The 20,152-nt window shown below is 40.9% G+C and overlaps 1 long non-coding RNA gene across 1 annotated transcript; it reads left to right on the top strand.

Annotated features, from left to right (window-relative positions):
- The first annotated feature begins 1,072 nt into the window (after window positions 1-1,072).
- On the top strand, window positions 1,073-17,708 carry LOC311586186. The gene is made up of 3 exons (XR_014775470.1): window positions 1,073-1,145; window positions 8,890-9,041; window positions 17,159-17,708. It is a non-coding gene; the product is annotated as an uncharacterized lncRNA (long non-coding RNA).
- Window positions 17,709-20,152: the final 2,444 nt, after the last annotated feature.

Genomic DNA, 20,152 nt, shown 5'->3' with positions numbered 1-20,152 from the left:
TGGGAAATGGCTCTGCCTAGAGGAAATAAAGTCAGCCTACTTCTTATTGGGGTGACAGTCTCAGATTCTTCATTGTCCTTTATGTTATTTTTGTGCCTTTGCTGTTGTGGTATTTTATACATTTTTCTGAGAACTAATATGTTTCACTTGTCCATTCCACAGTTTTTTGTTTGTTTGTTTGTTTGCTTCAGTTATACATATTGTTTACCACCCTAGCGGTGGTGGGACCTACGAGAATGGAGCTGATCAATGAGGCAGACTAATATCTCATGCAGTAGCCAACTTTATTCAGAGCATCAGATAATTTGTACTCTGAGGGTTAAGAGGAATCATATGGCAATGTGTAAAACGCTATGGCAGGTTACATGTGACAAAGAAGCTATACATGACAGGCAAGCTGTGTGTGATTTTAAAAAAAAAGTGTTTGTTTGTTTGTTTGTTTGTTTTGATAGAAGCATATGAACAAATAAGCATGCCAGTTGTGATGAATGATATAAAGCAAACTAACCTCTATCCATTACTCCATGGAAGGGCAGAAAAACACAATCCAAGGGCAATTCTATGTTTTTGAAGAAACTGAAGTCACAGGACTCTTGTATTCTTTTCTTGGAATTTTCTCACAAGCACTTAGAAATGGAAATCTCCTCCCATGACTCCATTCCTAGGCTGTGTTCAGATGTCTACCCCCTTTTTTTATTTTTTTAAATGCAGGATATCCAGCGTGGTTTTGATTTGAGATTTTGCAGATAAATCTAATTGTCATTTGATGTATGCGTACCCTACAAGAAAGCAAATTATACATATGGGTAATGTGGGAAAGATTAAGCTTTGTCACAAGTGGAAGCAGTCTTGGCGGGCTTTACCCTTGGGGCACCCCATGAATGCCTTGTGATAGACTTAGTGGAGCCATCCTGGGCCTGGAATTCAGGAAGCAGACCTGGGAACCCCACCTGGGCTATTGTTCTTTTTAATTGACCCTCAACGGGAGAAGGAGACCGCCCTTTCCATGTGACTCAGGCAGATGGGGAGGAGAGAACAACAGGTTCAGCCTGGGCGAGAGCACATGGGGAAAAGCGACCAGGCCGGACCAGCACGCGGGCCAGAGAGACACCTAAGGACCCGTCCTGTGGAACGGATACCGGAAGGTTCACTCTTTTGTCCCTTTAACCTTTTTTCTTTCTTGTGTAAGCTAGTTGGGTTGTATAATAAAGTTTAATTGTTAAAAAACAGAGCCAACAGGGTAATGTTAGAAAAGTGAAAGCATGTGTGCAATACAAGAACAGGGATCCAAACTAAGTCCAGTACTATCAGTTACATTATTGTTTTGATAACAAAAAGCCTATAGAATAGCTTTTAATGAGACCTATATGAGTAGTAGTCTTAGGACCTTGTAGAATGTAGGCCTGCATTTTACTTTTAATAAGAAGACCACTGTTAACAAGATTCAAATCTCGAGGAAAAGTTAAACTCAATCCCTTCTTCAGATGAATGAATGAGTCTATTACTGTCCAAAGTCTATTCGTAAGCACACGATCATTAGGAAAGATAACAGGCACTGGATCCATCCAGTCTACAAGGTGAGGCAAACGGGGGCGAAGAATAGGAGAGCAGTATGTGTGCTCAGAAGCACTGTCTGCAGATGCACAGGTCAAAGCAGCCAGCATCACCAGAAAGAGAATCTCAAGGGACAAAGGACTCTGTGTTTTGTACAATAACTTCTCCTGTGGCGCACAGGGCCTTAACTGACCTCAGATGGCCAGATGTGACTTCTGATGATATGATCAAAATCCCTTTCTGCCCTTTAGCTGCAGATTTGCTGTCTTTTTGGTTTGCTTTGCTTTGCTTTGCTTGACTTTTTTGTTTGTTTGTTTGTTGGTTGTTGGCCTTTTTGGCTTTGTTTTGAGACAGGGTTTTGATTTGTAACCTTGGCTGTCTTAGACCTTGCTCTGTAGACCTGTCTAGCCTCAAAGTAGGAGATACACCTGTCCTTGTGGGTAGAACTGGTGGTAGCCACCATGTTGATTTGATTTTCTGTTGTTAGAGGGTATTTAGGAGGAGTCTTTTGACTTGGGCTTTTGAGAAATGCTATGATTGCCTGTGGAACTTTCAGAGATGGACTTCATAAAGCCTTTCTTGTGAGATAAATATGAAATATTTTAATGATTTGAATGAAAATGGCCCCATAAGGTCATATGGAGTGGCACTATTTGAAATAGCTAGGACATCCAGCGTTTTTGGAGTAGGTGTGGCCTTATTGGAGAAAGTATGTTACTGGGGGTGGACTCTAAGATTTCAGAAGCTCTATACAAGCCCAGAGGCTTTTTGTTCTTCCCTTCGGTCTGTGAATCTTGATATAGAACTTTCAGCTACTATGTCTGCCTGTCTGCTACCGTGCTCCCTACCACGAGGATAGTTTATTAATCCTCTGAAACTGTAAGCAAACCCCAGTTAAACACTTCCATTTCATAAGAGTTTCCATCCTCTTGGTGTCTCTTCCCTGCAACAGAACAATGACTGAGATACACACACATAGGCTGTGTGTTATGTATGTATTACTGTATATATGTATTTACATATATTTCCTTTTTGTGTTCAACTTGTATTCAATTTTTCTTTTCAATGTGGTAAAAGAAAACAGACTTATGAACTAATATGTATCTTTGGATAGATTTTTAATGTTTTTCAAGCTAGGTCAAGAGCATTTTTTCATAAACTGTTATGGATTGTCAGCATCGTCTCCAGGAATACGGGTGAACTAGCTGTGCTGAAGTTTGCTGCTGCCACTGAGCCATTCCAATTGCTGGCCTGTTTTATGCCTGGGGTCTTCACTAACCACATCCAAGCAGCCACAAGGGAGCCATGGCTTCTAGTGGTGACTAATTCTAGGGTTGACCGCTAGCCCCTCACAAAAACATCTTATGTCAGCCTGCCAGCCATTGCTCTGTGTAAGACTCTCTGCTGTTCTGTGTGGACATCGCCATCCCATCCAACAACAAGGGAGCTCACACTCAGTGGGTCTGATGTGGTTGATGACCCAGGAAATACTCCACGTGTGGTAATAGCTCTGGTGAGCACCTAGGGAAGGTTATACCTCATCTTTACTGCTACAGAGATCCAGAGGAGGCTCAAAAGGAGAACCAGGCTGATGCTAAGAAGGCTGTCACCAGGGAGGAATTTCAGGTGAATGGGCATCACAGGCTCCTCAGTTCACTGTTACTCAGCCAGAAGTGGCAGCCTGGCTGCCTGAGGGTGTGTAAGTGCCCTCTTTACCCATCCATCGCTTTCCTACTGAAGACTGGAGTGCCCAGCCAGCCAATAAGGACCGGTCAGCAGCGCAGGCCACTGAGTGGGTTGAAGCTCCTCTACAGACACCTGAGTGAAAATAAAAAAGGGTGGAAATAAAATTAAGTTCCTAAAAGCTGAAAAAATAGTATGAAGAAAATCTGTGAGGGAAAAGTAAGTTATTTTCTCCATAAACTATGGAAGGAAACTGTTTCTCTCTCATTGTTTCTCTTAGCTTAAACAACAGAAATCTGCTTTCTCACAGTCTTGCAGGGTAGAAATCAGGGGTTAAGATGCTGCCATGATTGACTCCTACCAAGGGTTTTCTTTTCCAGGCCTCCATCCTTTGCTTGTGTAGGTGAATGACACATTTTAAAATATATATATCTATCTCTGTTAAAACTAATGATTCTTTCAATCCAGATAAATCTTTTCCACTGACTGTAAGAGTTTTCTGCACTCTCAGTAAGGTCTGGGTCCCTTTCCAGCCACGGGAGACGCCTTTAATGTCCTGAAATGTTCTTTTGCTTCTTTCCTGGACACTGTACAAACATTCTGAGAGAGGGCAAGGAAAGGTAGTACTAGGGTTGAGGGTCAATTTTAACAGTCACTTTGCTAACATTTCTGGCTGTGAGCCTTCCAAACCATCAAAACATTGAGGTTTTTTTTTAACATTTGGGTTAAACATTTATGTGGCTTCAAGGCAATGGGTAGAAACCTCAAAAGCTACCTGCAAGTAACTGTGCTTAGTCCTGGAAGAGACCCAACACCTCAACTCCAAAAGCATAATTACAATAACTTTTCGGGTTCTCTTTTGTAGATATATATAAAACTTACATAGTTTAGTAAGTGTTGTCCACATGCAAATATATGCAAGGATGTCTACTGTAGCATGGGCAAGATACACAGGGCTCACACCAAGGAAAACTTATTTTCTCTCCACACACATCCACTTCACGGAGCTTCTCAACTAAGAGTGGAGCCTTGTGAGTTCCCTCACCATTCATCCTGGAACATTGACTAGATTGGTCTTCTACCGATATTGTGAGGGCCCCCACAGCTGTTGAAAGTTTGTCATGTGCAGAAGACATAGTTTTATGATTGTCCTCCCTATACTCTGGGTCTTTCAAGCCAGACTTTTCATGGCCTTGTGGGGAGGGAGTGTGACATAAATATCCCATTTGGTTACAAGCACTCTAGAGTCACTTTTTCTCAGCATTTTGATCATTCGTGGTGCTCTATGTTAACCTAAGTCCATTGCAAAAAACAAGCTTCTCTGAGTAGGGACAAGAGATGTGCTAATCGAAGGATATAAAGATAAGATTTTAGAAGATAGTTGGACATTATATCAGTTTAGTAAAATGATAATATTCTTCCCTAGGGTCTACGATCTCTCTAGCCACAGGTTTATGGCCTCATTAATAGTATCCTACATGGGTTCCATCTTGTTAAGTGGGTATTAAATATAACCAGACAGCTACTGGTTATTGCCCAAAATGTTAATGTCTTTAGTGGGCTTATATTGCTGGGTAAGTTATTTTAGTTTTCAGGCTCCATAGCTCACTAACATTTCGTGTTTTTCTCTCCCCAATAGCCTGTCTAGAACTTTGTGGTGCTAGGGTTTCCAGATTTTTTTCCCAAGTCTCTTGAAAGCTTCAAACACTGGGAAATCCCTTCAGTATTATATGTTTTGAATAATATTGGCCTTCATATGCTCACATAATTGAATGCTTAATCACTAGGGAGTGGAACTCTTAAAAAAAGATTGGAAGGATTAGTAGGTGTGACCTTGTTGGAGAAAGTGTGTCACTAGGGGGTGAGCACTGAGGTGTCAGAAGCCCATGCCAGGCCCGTCCTCTCCTTCTCAGTCTATGATCAAGATGTAGTTCTTAGCCAGCTTCTACTTTTTGCAACCGTGCTTCCTACCATGCCATTAATTGACTAAACTTCTGCAACTGTAAGCAAGTCCCCAATTAAGTAATTTCTTTTATAGGAGTTGCTTGTGTCGTGGTTGTCTCTTCAATCAATAGAGCAGTCACTAAGACAGAATTTGGTACCAGAGACTTGGATATTGTTGTAACAAACCTAACTATGCTTTTGTCTTTGTTTCTTTTTTTTAATACTGAGGAATTTGCTGCTATAGAAAGTTTTTTTCAGTGCAAAACCCTATATCAGAATACTCAGTTTCACTTTCTCCTCCCAGAACTTTGGGACTTATAATCTTTCTGCTCTTTGTTTCATGAACCTGGAAAGTGGGAATGTGACATAGCTGTCTCATTTGGGGATGAGATTCCACGGTCCCTTTTCCTCTGTTTGTCTTAGCTGTGATTTCCATTGCTGTGAAGAGACACCATGACCAAGGCAGCTCTGATAAAGAAAAACATTTCATTGTGGCTGATTGACAGTTTTAGAGGTTTAGTTCATCACCATTACAGCAGAAAGCACGGCGGGGTCCAGGCAGACATGGTGCTGGAGAAGGAACTGAGAGTTCTACGTCTTGATTTGAAAGACAGCAGAAGAGACCGGATTCCACACAGTATGGAGCCTGAGTACAGGAGACCTCAAAGCCTTCCCCAGAGTGACACATTTCCTTCAACAAGGCCACACCCACTCCAATAAGGCCACATAGCCTAATAGTGCCTGCCACTCTCTATAGACCAAACATTCAAACACAGGAGCCTATGGTGGCCATAGCTATTTAAACCAACACACTGCTCTTTGCACATTTTTGGTTCTATGTTAACATAAATCCATTGCAAAAAGAAATATTTCTGAGTAGGGGCAGGAGCTGAATTAATCTATAGCTCTAAACATAAGTCTTTAGAAGACAGTAAGATTCTGTAGGCATTTAACAAAAGTTAGTGTTTTCCTCCTGAGTTTACAACCTCTCTAGGCACAGGTTAATGGCTCCAGGCATGGGTTCCCTCTTGTTAAGTAGGTCTTAAATCTAATCCAATAGCTATTGGTTGTCTCCCAAAACAATGCATTCGGTGGGCCTAGTTGCTGGATTAGGTATTATTTTAGGTGTGGTGTCCACAATCAGGTATGACTGTTCATGTCTTTTCTCTCCCAGCTCTTTGTCTAGCAATTTGTAGTGCTATAAAAGCTAGCTACCAAGGAGGATGCTTCCATTTTAGTACTAGGTTTTTGTCCCTCCAAGTCCTGTGACCAAATATGTGGTGTTTTCAGCAACAGGGTCTTGTTCTCAAATTATATTGGACAACTAAGTTTAAAAAAAAACTATAATCTGCATTTTTTGGACTAGGAGTGATCTTGGACTTATCCTGATGAACAACTCTAGGTGTGATATCCCTGACATGAGATTGAGCTCTTTGTTTGATAGTTCATGGTTTCTGAAAGAAGGATGATCCTTCTACCCCGTGTCCGGCAATCATGTTAAGCTTTTTAATATCTATCTATCTATCATCAATAGCCTATCTACAGTGTTCTCATATATCTTTAATATTATTTTTCCATCCTTCCACACCTATTTTTGCAAAAAGATCATTCACCAATATCAAGTAGGCTTCATCCCAGAGATGCAGGAATGGTTTAACATGCAAAAATCCACAAATGCAATCCACATATAAACAAATTGAAAGAAAAAAGAAACCGCGTGTTCATCTCATGTTGAAAAAGCATTTGACAAAAATCTAAAACTCCTAAAGGATAAAAGTCTTGGAGAGATCAAGGATATAGAGAACATACCTAAACATAAGGAAGGTGATTTACTGCAAGCTGATAGCCAAGATCAAACTAAATGGAGAGAAACTCAAAGAAAACCCACTAAAATCAGGAGTAGGCAAGGCTGTTTACTCTTTCTGTATCTATTCAATATAGTACTTGAAGTTCTAGTTAGAGTAATAAAGTGATTAAAGGAGATCAAGGGGATACAAATTGCAAGGAAAAATTCAAAGTATTGCTATTCGCAGATGATATGATAGTATATATATGTGACTCCAAAAATTCTGCCAGAGAACTCCTACAGATGATAAACACCTTCAGGGAAGTGACTAGATATAAGATTAACTAAAATATCCCTCTGATATACAAATGACAAACAGAGAAAGAAATCAGGGAAGCAACACCCTTCATGATAACCACAAATAAGATAAAATAGCTTAGACCAACTTTAACCAAGCAAGTGAAAGACTTGTATAACAAATACTTCAGATCATTGAAGAATTGAAAATTATTCAAGATTATTCAAAAGCATTAAAAATGGAAGAAGTTATCAGCAGATGGAACTATCTCCCATGCTCATGGATTGGTAGTTCAACATAGTAAAAATGGCCATCCTACTAAAATATATGGAACAATCTACAGATTTAACTCAATCCTCTCAAAAATTTCAACACAATTCTTTATAGACCTTAAAAGAATAAGACTTGTCTTAATATTTTTATTGCTACTGTAATCAAAAAGAAAATTGGGAAGGAAAGGGTTTATTTATTTTTCCCTTCCATTTTGCTGTTCATCATTGAAGGAAATCATGACAGGAACTCAGACTAGGTAGGACTATCAAGAGGCAGAGGCCATGGAGGGGCGCTTCTTACTGACTTGCTTCAAATGGCATGTTCAATCTGCTTCATTATAGAAAGTAGGACCACTAACATAAGGATGGTACTATCCATAGTGGGCTGGGCCCTCTCCCATCAATCATTAGTGAAGAAAATTCACTACAGCTTGATCTTATGGAGGCATTTTCTTCATTAAGGGTCCTGAATTTTAGGTAACTATAGTTTGTGTCATGTTGACATATGACTAGCCAGAACAATACTCAACTTCATATGAAAACCAAAACAACAACAACAACAATAACAAAAGTCTCAGGATCTAAAAGAATGCTGAACAATAATAATAGAGCTTTCAGATGTATTACCATCTCTGATTTCAAGATCTACTAAAGAGCTGTAGTAATAAAAATCACATGGTATTTGCAAAAAAACAGGTGAGTTGGTCAATGGACTCAAATTTAAAAACCAAACATAAATCCACACAGCTATGGACACCTGATTTTTGGGAACGAAGCAATAGAAACACACAATGGAAAAATAAAAGCATATTCACCAAATTGTGCTGGTCTAAGTGAATTGAGGGAGCAGTCTGTCCAGATGGTGTCTGTAAGAGGCAGAGAACGTAAGAACTGCAAACAGCTCTCATGGCTGCTGCATAAGACCTGAGACTATTAAAGGACATAAAATTGGACTCTGGCACACTGGATACCAACAAAATGGTGCTGAGCCCAGGCTGTTGCCTGCTTCCTGCCCTTTGTCCAACACATGATGTGGATTGTGGGCTATTCATACTCATTGGATGATAGCAAGATGTGTCCTTAGCTGATTGGATGATGTATGTATATATGTATGTAATATTCCATATTAAACTAGATCTACACCCTGATGCTGGTCTCTGGAGTCTGCTTCCTGGGTAACTCATTGTGACTCTGCCATAGTCACCCCACAAGCCACCAGAACAATGACCTACACTGGATGTCTCCATGGAGAAGATTGCAAATAGATTAAATTGGACATTTAATCTGGACTTTGATTTGTTTTTCAGTTTCCTAGCTGAGGCAATTTAAATATTTGTTAATATCTTTCCAAGAGTAATATTATGCAATGCTGCCAAGGAGCAATGTATCTAAGGAAAGTGAGACATCTGAGAGAGTCCAGAATGGTCATGACCCTCAACCATGTTGGGAGACGGAGACATGAAGTGAGAAAGGGAAACCAAGGACAGCAACCAGGAGGCCAAAGGTACAAAAAGAGCAAAAGACTGCGGGTAACTAAAATGTCTGGGTTATATTTTTAAAAAAAAAAAAGCCTCCAGGAGAAATGGAGCTCAGACCCTAGGCTGGAGAGTTCAGGGTAGAGAGTGTGGTGTGCCAGCCATGCCTTGCAACAGGTAGGTACTGAGGAATGCTGGGAGAGTCTGAAGGCCAGGTCTACTCTGATATGTTAAATAAGCACCTCAGCCACTTGTTCTAGGTCTGAAACTTAACAATGATCACTCTTATGAAGATCTTCAATGAAAAAGAGTAAGCAGAGCAAAAAAGGGTACAACATTCTCAAAGACACAAGACGTTTAAAGAAATTCCTGATGTAAAATTGAATAAAAAGAGTGATATGCTCAGGGCAAGATCACACCCAGCTAAACTTCCAATTTGTTGTTTAAAAAAAAAAAAAAAGCTCAAGGAATTAACACTTATACAAGAAAAGAACATCATTTAAAAAAATCTAAGCTTATGCAAATGAAATTGAGTGATGGGAGCAGGTTCCACCCCAAGCACACAGCAGAGCTTGGCAGCATCAGTCAGGTAGCCTTGAATTTAGAGTGAAGAAGCACCCATAGGTAAAGGGGTTATGGAATCTTTCTTTGTGATTGATGAAAATTTCTGAGGTCATGTGTGTAACAAATGGAGTCCCTGACTGGAAGCCCTGGAAGCCCAGAGATACCATTTTGTGAAGCTATGAAGGTAGAGTCTGGACTGAGTTGGAGACCTCAAAATATTGGAAATGGCCAGAGTTGTGAATTAGTCCACATCATCAGAGGAAGACATGTGATTTGATGATATGGATCCCAATGATACTGAGGCTGCTATTGGCCCAGAGACAACCATGCTGGTATGGAAGAAGCTGGGCCAAAGCAAAAATAACCACCTCCCTGGTGAAGGAACAGGCCTTAGCCCTGGATTGTGAGATGATAGACATGGGACCCAAGGAGAAGCATCGCAGCCAGCATGTCCTTCATGAACCAGTATGGCAAGTGTGTTTATGACAAGTACAGGACAGTGGTCAGTGAGATTTGGCCTGAGAAGCTGAAGCAGGGAAAAGACTTTGAGGCTGTGAAGAGGAAAGTGGCAGAGACTTAGGGCCTTGACATAACAGTAGCTGGAGAAAAGTTTCTTGAGAATCTGCTTTGAGAGCAATAGAAGGTGGGCTTAGAAGGTCATGCTTTACAGATATTTTATAATAGAGGACCCCTTGGCAGTTAGCCTTGTCTTAGCTAGCACGCCTGTTGGTTTGGGACTGGGAGCAAGGCAGGTCTTTTCTTTATTAGAGAACATTTAGCTCAAGCTATGTTCCTATGCCAACCTTGTAAACACAATGGCTTTAGCCAGGGCAAATCTAATAATAACCAGGTCATGCTGACCATTGCTTGGAAATTGATTAAATTTTGCTGTATGCTTTATTGTAGGTTATACAGAGCTGTTTGTGTTTCTTTGTTGGACTGTTCTCTTGCTTTGTTGATTTTAGAATGCTCTATTGCTTGTAAAACACGGTAAAAATAATGATGTAATCTGTAATGAAAAAATATTGAACTTCACTTTAAAGAAAGTACTGAGGCTGGCCCAAGGAGTAACAGAAAGCAAGAAACAGAGAGACAGAAAAGTAAAGTTCTCCTGGGATATAAGACATTTCAGTTTGTACTGCATAAGGCTGGGTCTAGTATTTCTTTTTTCCTCCGTTCCTCAATCTCTCCCCAACAACTAGTTCCTAGATAGGTGTTCACTAACAGTTGGTTTCCCTTAACTAGCTGTTCACCACCTAATCAACTCTCCCTACCTCAGATCCACAAACACTTTTGCTTTTTCCCTCTTCAAAGGTTCCTAGACCTGGTCTGCAGGAGACCTTTATTCGACTAAAAAGAGGAATTGTGGAGGACTGTCCTGTGTAAATATAGCGAATGTCAATAAAGATCTCATTGGCCAATCACCTGGGCAAAAAGACAGAAAGTGGAAAGCAGAACTTTCTAGTAAGAAGAAAGGAACTCTGGCAAAGGAAGAGAGAAACATCTTTTTGCCAGGAGACATGGAGGAAGACAGGTGTGCTCATGAATGCTGAAAGGATAGCTGAACACATGGAACACACTGATGGGGTAGAAGCCACCCTGGGAATCACCAGTTTGGCAAGTTATTGGTTTTTATGTGGGGTTCAAAAGTACTAGAATTAGAGTAGCTAGGATTCTGTCCAGCATAGTGCTGATAGATTAAAAATAAATCATAGTCTTTGTGTGTCAGTCATTGGGGAACTAGCTGATTAAAGAAAATTACTCTCTTAATAATTCACAGTATTAATTATAGAAAGGATAATTCAGCTTCCTACAACACTATATAATACTAAATTGAGCATTTAGTATGCATATTAGCAGTAACAAAGGACCCGAGGAAGCTACTTAAGTCAGGAAAGACTTATTTTTGGTTCACAGCTTAAGAGCACACAGTCCATCAAAGTATATGAGACAGGATGGAAGGGTTCCATGGTGGTAGGAGCATGTGACAGAGCTCCTCACTTGGAGTTGGACTAGTAAGTAGATTTCAGACTAGACATGAAAGATACCTCCTTTAATATCAAAGCAAACAAATCTGTCAGTCAGGCTCCAACTCCAGCTTTTTTATAACCTTGAAAAATAACTCCAACAGCTAGAGACCAAGTGTGCAAACATGTGAGCCTTTGGTAAACATAACACTTCCATATGAGCATAGTACAGAGCACACACAGTGTATGTAATATTGAGTACCTAAACCAGTGCTGCAGAGATTGCGACTAACATGATGTCACAGGAAAATTTGGTCTGTGAGCATAAAAACCCTCTGTTGGGCCTGGATTTATTGACCTTGAACAACATTCCCCTTCCCAGTAGAGGCTATAAGAGAGTTGCTAGGCAACAGAAAGACTTGTAGAAAGCTTTGAGGGAAGAAATAAGCACCTCTGAGAATGAAGACTGATAATATGGGAAGATCTAACATAAGAAACAGATTTCTGAATTTCATAGGCTACTAGAATTTCTGCCCAGTGGAACAAAGGCACACGAGCCGAGTTTACATGAGCAACCATATTAACAGGAAGGCAATACTTATGATTGATGAACTCTCAATAGTATATTCACATTATAACATGAGTTATATGAATTATACATATGTATACAAATACACATAATGTATATTCATACAATATATACATTATTCCTAAATTTGTAATTCATTTCAGAATAGATAAGAATGTATAAATAGGTAATACGTTAAGTAAAGTCATGAGAACACATGTGGAGAGAGCTGTGGGTGAGAGCCAATTCACCTGTCTGTTAAACGGCCACCTAGAATGTTTCCCACCAACATGCCAGTCATGAATAAAAATTTAGGCATTGTGTTCAGTGCCTGAGATCCACATACCATGTCCCACTGGAAGAGAAGAAAACAGTGGTGGTCTTTGTTCCAAACCCTCCAGTATGACCTTCAAGTTCAGTTTCTTTCTCTCCAACTTCCCTTTTGAATGTTACATGACTTCTGTTATCCAGCTATCAATTTATAAGTGTCTTTTTCAAAATGTCTTCCCTAATTCTGTAGGTTATAGTAATGACATGTATCCCACACTAGAAGGTTCTCCAATTTGACGATATGGTGTAATACTTCGAAGACCTTAAATAATTTACTGGATCTTGAATACTACTGCCTACACTCTCATATGCCTCTGTGTGAGCCCTTACCTTTTTTGTCTGTTTGGAACATGTGTGCCATTAGGCCATATGTATATATAACTTTCTCCTTCACAGATATGCAAGGTGAATTTTGAATTTATCAACAAGATTCACCCAAGTGTTTTACTCAACCTGAGATGGAACATTCCATGTATTCACTACATGTCACTCACCCTAGACATTCATGATAGACAGACAGACAGACAGACAGACAGACAGACAGACAGACAGACAGATAGATGATATATAGAGGTTATACAGATTATGTAGAGATGTAGAAATCAATCTTGAGGATTTGATGTAAGGCCTTGTACACTGGGGGAAAGCACGCTACCAATTAGCCACATTGCATCCTATAAAAAAAAGTAAACTTTTCAAACATTTTCTGTAGTACTGGGGGTTAAATCCAGGGCCTTATACATGCTACACTAAGACTTTGCAACTGAGCCATACTCCCAATCTACTATTATGGTTTTGTATGATTGCCCAGGTATTTTTTTTTCAGTTTTGAATCAAGGATAAATAATACTAACTTGACATAACAATTATAATAAAACACACAAGTAACTTGCTTAAATTGACTTGCCATAACGCTCATAACAAAGCATGTTTTGTTATTATCTGAGTATACTGTGGTCATTTTGAGAATGACAAGAACCATGAATGTAAGGTCTTATTTTTCAAGTCATTGGTTCAATAAATACACATCTCAGATTTAGTGAAGAAGTAACCAATATTAGTTAAGAGGATGAAGAAGACTAAACATAAAGCATATGCACTATATATGTCATCTCTAACACCCAGTTCCTCAGGGGAAATAGAGACAATTAACCTCAGTTACAATAGTGGAGAGGAAAGTACTTCAGCTATACACCCAGACACCCACACAAGTCTCTGTATATGGCTCTGTCATGCTGGAGAAGGTGCCATTTATATGGAGGAGATGCCACTGTGGTTGGACAAAGCAGTGACACTTGTCTGATCTCAGGTTGGAGTCCAGTGGGATGGAAATCCTCAGAAGGTCATCTTGGCTCAAGGCCCCATTGCCATTGTCAAAGACAGTGTCATTGTCAAGGATAGAGACCTAGCAGCAATGATTGGGGATGGCTGCTGTGAAGTCCTCCAATGCAACATGAGGAAACACAACCACTGTACAGATCAGAGGCAAAGTCATCTGTAGGATTTGGGATCTCTCCAGGCCTCCAATTTGACTCAGGGGATCCTTAAAGGCCATCTAGGTTGAATATCTGTCCTCAATGACAGGCAATGATTTACCTAAGTACAAATGAGGAAAAGACCATTGTATTGGGTTTCACCAAAATGCACTAAATAGGATTGATCACAATCTGAACAGGACCCTCTTCATTTCCGTATCAAAGTCAAAAATAGTATTGCCAGCATGCATGGTGATGCATGCCTTTAATCCCAGCACTCAGGGAGGCAGAGGCAGCTGAATCACTGTGAGTTTGAAGCCAGCCTGGCCTACAAGATGAGTTCAATACAGCCAAGGCTACAGAGGGAGACCCTGACTCCAAAATCAAGTATTGCCTAGTGATGTTGGAGTTAGGTAGAGCGCTGTTTTCTTAAAGAGCCAGGAATGTTCTGCTGATGTGCTCTCTGTACTCAAACCTGTTAAAGTTCAACTTGTGTCTAGCCTTTTGCTGTAATGACTCTTTCAACTGTGACAACTAATTTCTGAAAAGAAACCAGAGTTAGCCTGTTACATAGCAATCCTGCCTACAATGTGACTTGTGGTCGGGACATAATGTATGAAAGAAGAATCTATTTTCAGTAAAATTTGAAAAATTAAAATCTGAAAAAATAATAATAGGCTATTAAAGTCTTCCACTATTATTATGCAGGAGTTGCTCTCCCTCTCTGATTCTAGTAGCATTTAGTTTATGAAATTAGATGCGCTAACATTTGGAGCACACATGTTTAGCATGGTAATGTGCTCTCAATGTAGTGTTCACTTAAAATGTTATGAAATGGCTTTATCTCTTCAGCTGAGTTTTGCCTTAAAGTCCATTTTATCAGCTATTAGGAAAGAGATCCTTGTTTGTTTCCTAGTTCTATTTGTTTGGAACATGTTTTGCTTTTATCTTAAATTAGTGTGTGTCTTTATACGGAGACTTGTTTCTTAGAGACAATAAATAGATGCTTTTTGCCAATAAACGAATCTGCCAGTGTGTGTAAATTGGTGTGTGAATTGAGACTGTTGATATTTGGAGTTATTTAAAAGTATGTGTTATTTACTTTGAATTGCTGATTTTATTGTATTTAGTGCTCTTCTATTTCTCTCTTCCTTAGCTATTGTACGATAGCTGTGTATTCTTCTCTGTGTCCCGATGGGTATGTCATTCACCCCAGTATAAATAAGTCTTCCAATTTTCTTCTGTACAGCTGGGTTAAATTGCTCATTAATTCGTTGAGCCTGTATTTATCTTGGAACATTTTTCGTTTTTCTTCAATTATGACTGGTAGCTTTAAAATTTTTTTTATTAAATATTTTTTAATATTTTAAATATACTTTTATATTGTTACACATCTATAAATTAAACTACATCCTATAATAAGAACCACAGAACAATCAGGAATTATATCCATGTTACATTCATAATATTTTGGCAGTTTGTATTTGGTAACCTTGAAGAAGACATTTTCCTATCTCAGTGAGTCTAAAATTCTCATCTCTATCAACTTATCTAGACCTAAAAACATTTTAATCCCTAAACAATTAAGCTTAATTGTGAAATTAAACTATTTGGTCTTCAACGACATAAGAGACTTGAGAAGGTGTAAACTTATTTACCTGAGTAAACAGGAAGTGCAGGTTAGCAGCTTCCAATTAAAAAAAAAAAAAGTGACAGAGACAGTTTGCTGCCTGAACAGTCAACCATAACTCTCTAAAACATTAGAGCATCATCTTCAGGCTTCTGGCCCAGTATACCTGACAGACATATTTGTGAGGCAGGAACTATTGAGAACATGCTTATCCTGTCTTGGCAGAGTTTGGCTGTCGACTCTGCCTGCATCCAAGCTTGCCAAGTTTTAGGCAGAATTCTGTCAGTGATGAGTGGTAGCTTTGCTGTAAATAGTAGGCTAGGTTGTCGGTTGTCTGTCAAAGCTTGAATTACATCATAATTCACATTTTCTAGAGATTCTGTAAGATAGATTTTTTATTTGAGGAGTTGCATTGCCTGGTTTTTCATGTGGCTTATAGTTTTCCACTGGGATTTATACATCTGGATTTAAGTTGTTAGCTAAATTTATTTATTTGTGTATTATTTTAATTTATCCCTATTATATCAGAGTGTTTGCCTTGTTCACTAGATACTACTAGCCTGTAGTTATCGCTGCCATGACAGAGCTGTGTTAGGATAAGCCTCCTGACTTTGTATGAAGGTGTACTCTGTCTTTTCAGTCGTTAATTCTGTACAGCAGAGCGCTAAGTGCTGTCAGGGTTTTTGTATTGTAATTTCTATGGCCCATCACTCGCTTTATATTTGTAAATTCTTATCCTTCTACGGAGGTCAGGCAGCCCTCTTTGCCTATAGGCAGTCTATGAGATGGATCCGGTGTTGTCTTGCTGCTGATTGGTTCTAATAAAGATCTGACAGCCAATAGCTGAAGCAGGAAGTATGAGGGCGGAGCTTGCAGTCGGAAAGAGCGATACAGGAAGAGGCAAGCTGAAGTGGGAGAATCCAAGAGGCTGTGGAAGGGAATGGACACTGACTGGAGTGGAGCGGGGAGGTAACAAGCTAACCATGTGGCTTATCATAGTGCTAGAACCGTCATGTTAAGTTTAGATAGTCGCTGAGTAGGCCCCAGCAAACGGCCTAAGCTCTAAACTCTATAGAAGTGCCCATGCCTTATTTATATATACCACCGGCAGGTCAGTGAAAGTTTCACAATAGTGTTGGAGTCGGCCAGTGTGCTCTATGCTCATCTGGGTGACAGGGAGAACTTTGCCTTCCCAGCTCTAGAGGCCTCACTGGGACAATAGGCAGCACCATAGCAGCAGCCCACCCCGGTACACTGTACTCACTGGAGGGCAGATGGAGCTAGAGCTTCCTGAGTGCACAGTTCACACCCGGGTACCAGGTGAGACTGAAAAGCAGCCCCCACAGGGACTGAGGACTGGAATGAAGCCTCCTGGGCATTCAGTCCTCACCTAGATAATCGACAGGGCTGAAGTCGACTAAATATGCCACAGTCACCACTGCAACGGGCAGGAAGGGGCCTCCCAGGTGCTCTGTGCCTGACGGGGGCTGGAGCTACTCAGGAGCCTTGTGCTCACCAAGGAAGTAAGTCCGGCTGCAGCCTCCTAGGCATATGCCGTGGGAATATTCTTCAGTTTGAAAGTATTGATTAAAATTTTTTTCTGTCAGAACAGGTAGAGCAGAGATTGAGAGAATGTCCAACCAGTGCCTGGCCCAATCCAAGACCCACCCCGATGGAAGAGAACCAGCCCCTGACACTATTAGTGATACTCCGCTGTGCTTGCAGACAGGAGCCTATCAGAGTTGTCATCTGAGAGGCTCCACTGAGCGGCAGTTCAAAACAGAATGCTGAGACTCACAGCCGCCAAACGTTGGGCGAAGCATAGAGAGTACAGTGCGAAAGTGAGGGGAAGGATAAATGTACCTTGAGGTGCCAAGAGCGCCACAAGAAGACCAACAGAACCAACTAACCAGGACCCCAGAGGGGGGGCCATGCTGTGGAATCTGAAGCACCAACCAAGGACCATGCGTGGACTGAGCCTAGGTCCTCTACAGAGATACAGCCGACGGGCAGCTCAGTCTTCATGTAGGTCCTCCAGTGAGGGGAGCAGGGGCTGCCTCTGACATGGACTCTTGTTTGCTTTTCGATCACTTTCCCCTGACGGGACTGCCTTGCCAGCCACAGGGGAAGAGGACGAACTCAGTCCTGATGAGCTGAGGTGGATGGGTAGGGGTTCTCCCTTTTCCCAAGGAATAGGGGGGGGGGGGTTGGAGGGTGGGACTGAGAGGAAAAGGGAAGGGAGCTCTCCCGGGGATGTAAAATGAATAAATTTTTAAAAATTTAATAAATTTTTGTTTGTCAAGGAGATTGGCATATAATTTTTTTGCTGTTGTTTACGTAATTTATGTTTTCTGTATCGGGATAAATACTCGTAAAAGGGATTTATAAGCATGCCTTGCTTTTCTTTCAAAAGCACATTTTAAAGAGACCTTCCTACACGCGTATAGTACTCACATCATTTCCACACCTCATTCTCCTCCCTCTAGCTCCTACTGTGCCTCCCCTCCCCCAGCTCCCACTTAAATTCATAACCTCTGAGTCCATTTAGTGTTGCTCTTGTGTCTATCGATTTAGAGCTGACTACTTGAGACTAATCTACCAGGGCACATCCCTGGGAAAGATTGGTCTTCTTCAATAGCTCTTCATGTAGGGGTGGGGCCTTGTGAGATTTCCCCGTCCATGCTTGGTGGTTTGGATGCAAATGGCTCCCATAGGCTCATAGGGGGGTGGCATTATTAGGAGGTGTGGCCTTGTTGGAGTAGGTGTGGCTTTGTTGGAGGAAGTATGTCACTGAGGGTGGACTTTGAGATCTCAGATGCTCAAGCCACACCCAATGTGACATTCTCTTCCTGTTGCCTGCTGATTCAAAGATAGAACTCTTAGTTACTTCTCCAGTACCATGTCTGCCTCCATGCTGCCATGCTTCCCAACGTGATGATAATGGATCAAACCTCTGAAACTGTAAGCCGGCCTCAAGTAAATGTTTTCCTTTATCAAAATTGCCATGGTCATGGTGTCTGTCACAGTAATAAAAAACCCTTATTAAGACAGTTGTTGACATATCAACTGGTGGTGTCATTATGTAGGTCTTAATTAGATGACCACATTATTTAGATTTAATAGGTGTAGCTTTCTTGTCATATATAGAACAACTCTCTCACAATAGTTATCCGGGTGCTCTGGCTCTTTCTGTCTCCTCTTCCACCATGTTCCTTGAGCCGTAAGTGTAAAGGTTATGTTGCAGATGTGTTGATTGGAGCTAGGCACTCACATTCATTTTATTCTCTGCATTTTGGCCAGTTGTGGCTTTCCATAATGGTCTCTATCTGCTACAGAAAGAAGTTTCTTTGATGAGGGGTGAGACCTATACTTTTCTTCAGGTACAAGGAGAAATATGTAGAAATGATATTGTTTTAGGAAAGTGGCATAGGTGGGTTCCTATCCAGGGTTCATGATCTCACCAGCTAAGGGTAGTTGGCTAGATTTATAATACCAGGCATGAATTCCTTCCTCTTAAGTCTGTGGAAAGTTTTGGACCTAATATGACACATGTTTTAAATGAGATTTGACAGCAACAGTCCACTGATAAAACAACAGTAGTAGATAGCCCCAGGGCTTATGACCAGACTTACCTTGCCAGGCATGAATTCCCCATTGTGAAGCCTCACAAACAATCAGAAAATGTTTGGCTGCCTCCATAGCTGTCATCTCACTATTGCACTGGTGGATACATCTTGCTTTCAGGTTAGTAATAGAAGAGCCAGAGTGTTTGGGGGCTGGTCTAGTGCTGTCTGTATTCAGATACTAAATCCCGGCCCCCCAAGATCTGGTTGTAGTCCATATGAGTGCATTCTCACATACACTGAGCAATGTTGTATAATCTGTGCTCCCCAGTTATCTCTGGTTAATAAAGAAAGGTCTGACAGCCTGTAACTGAGCAGAAGAGAGATAGGCAGGACTTTAGTTCCCAAGCTTGGGGTCTCAGGCAGGCGGAGGAGGAGAAAGGAAGAAGACGGAGAAAGAGGACATGGCCTAGTGGAGCAGATCCAGAACAGAGAGGACAAATATGGCAAGCAATATTGGGTAACACAGCTGGGAAGTAGCAAAGAAAGCTTAGAGGGTTGATACCTGCCCAGCTCTAGAGCTTTAAAGTTTATTATAAGTCTAATATGTCTCTGTGTCTCTTATTTGGAAACTAAAAAGTCTAAAGTGAGATAGAAACCCCTAATAGATAATTAGACAAAAAGGGGGACAACAAATGCCTCCCAAAATAATTCTGCTTCACCAGAGTCTATGGCTCGATGAGACATTGGTAATCCCCTGCCCCCTGCCCCAACAGCCGCATGCGTCTTCCCAGCTCTATGCAAGCTAACCAGGAGAGAAGAGCCTTCCAGATGAATCCTAGCTTGATATCTCTGTGCCCTTCATTCAGAGGATGTGGTATCCTCAGCAACAGGGCCTAACCTTCCAGTTCTGGCAGGCAACAGGGAGCAATGACAATAGCTTGTATTGTTTGGCAATTGTCTTTGTGCCCCTGACTCATAGAGAAGTATTCTGAGCCTGGCACTGGGACTTTTTGTTTTTGCTGAAATATCGTAGTAACCTC

The sequence above is a fragment of the Acomys minous genome (assembly GCF_964271855.1).
Source record: "Acomys minous genome assembly, chromosome: 2".
Classification (NCBI taxonomy): Eukaryota; Metazoa; Chordata; class Mammalia; order Rodentia; family Muridae; genus Acomys; species Acomys minous.
This window is presented reverse-complemented; position numbering and strand designations above follow the sequence as displayed.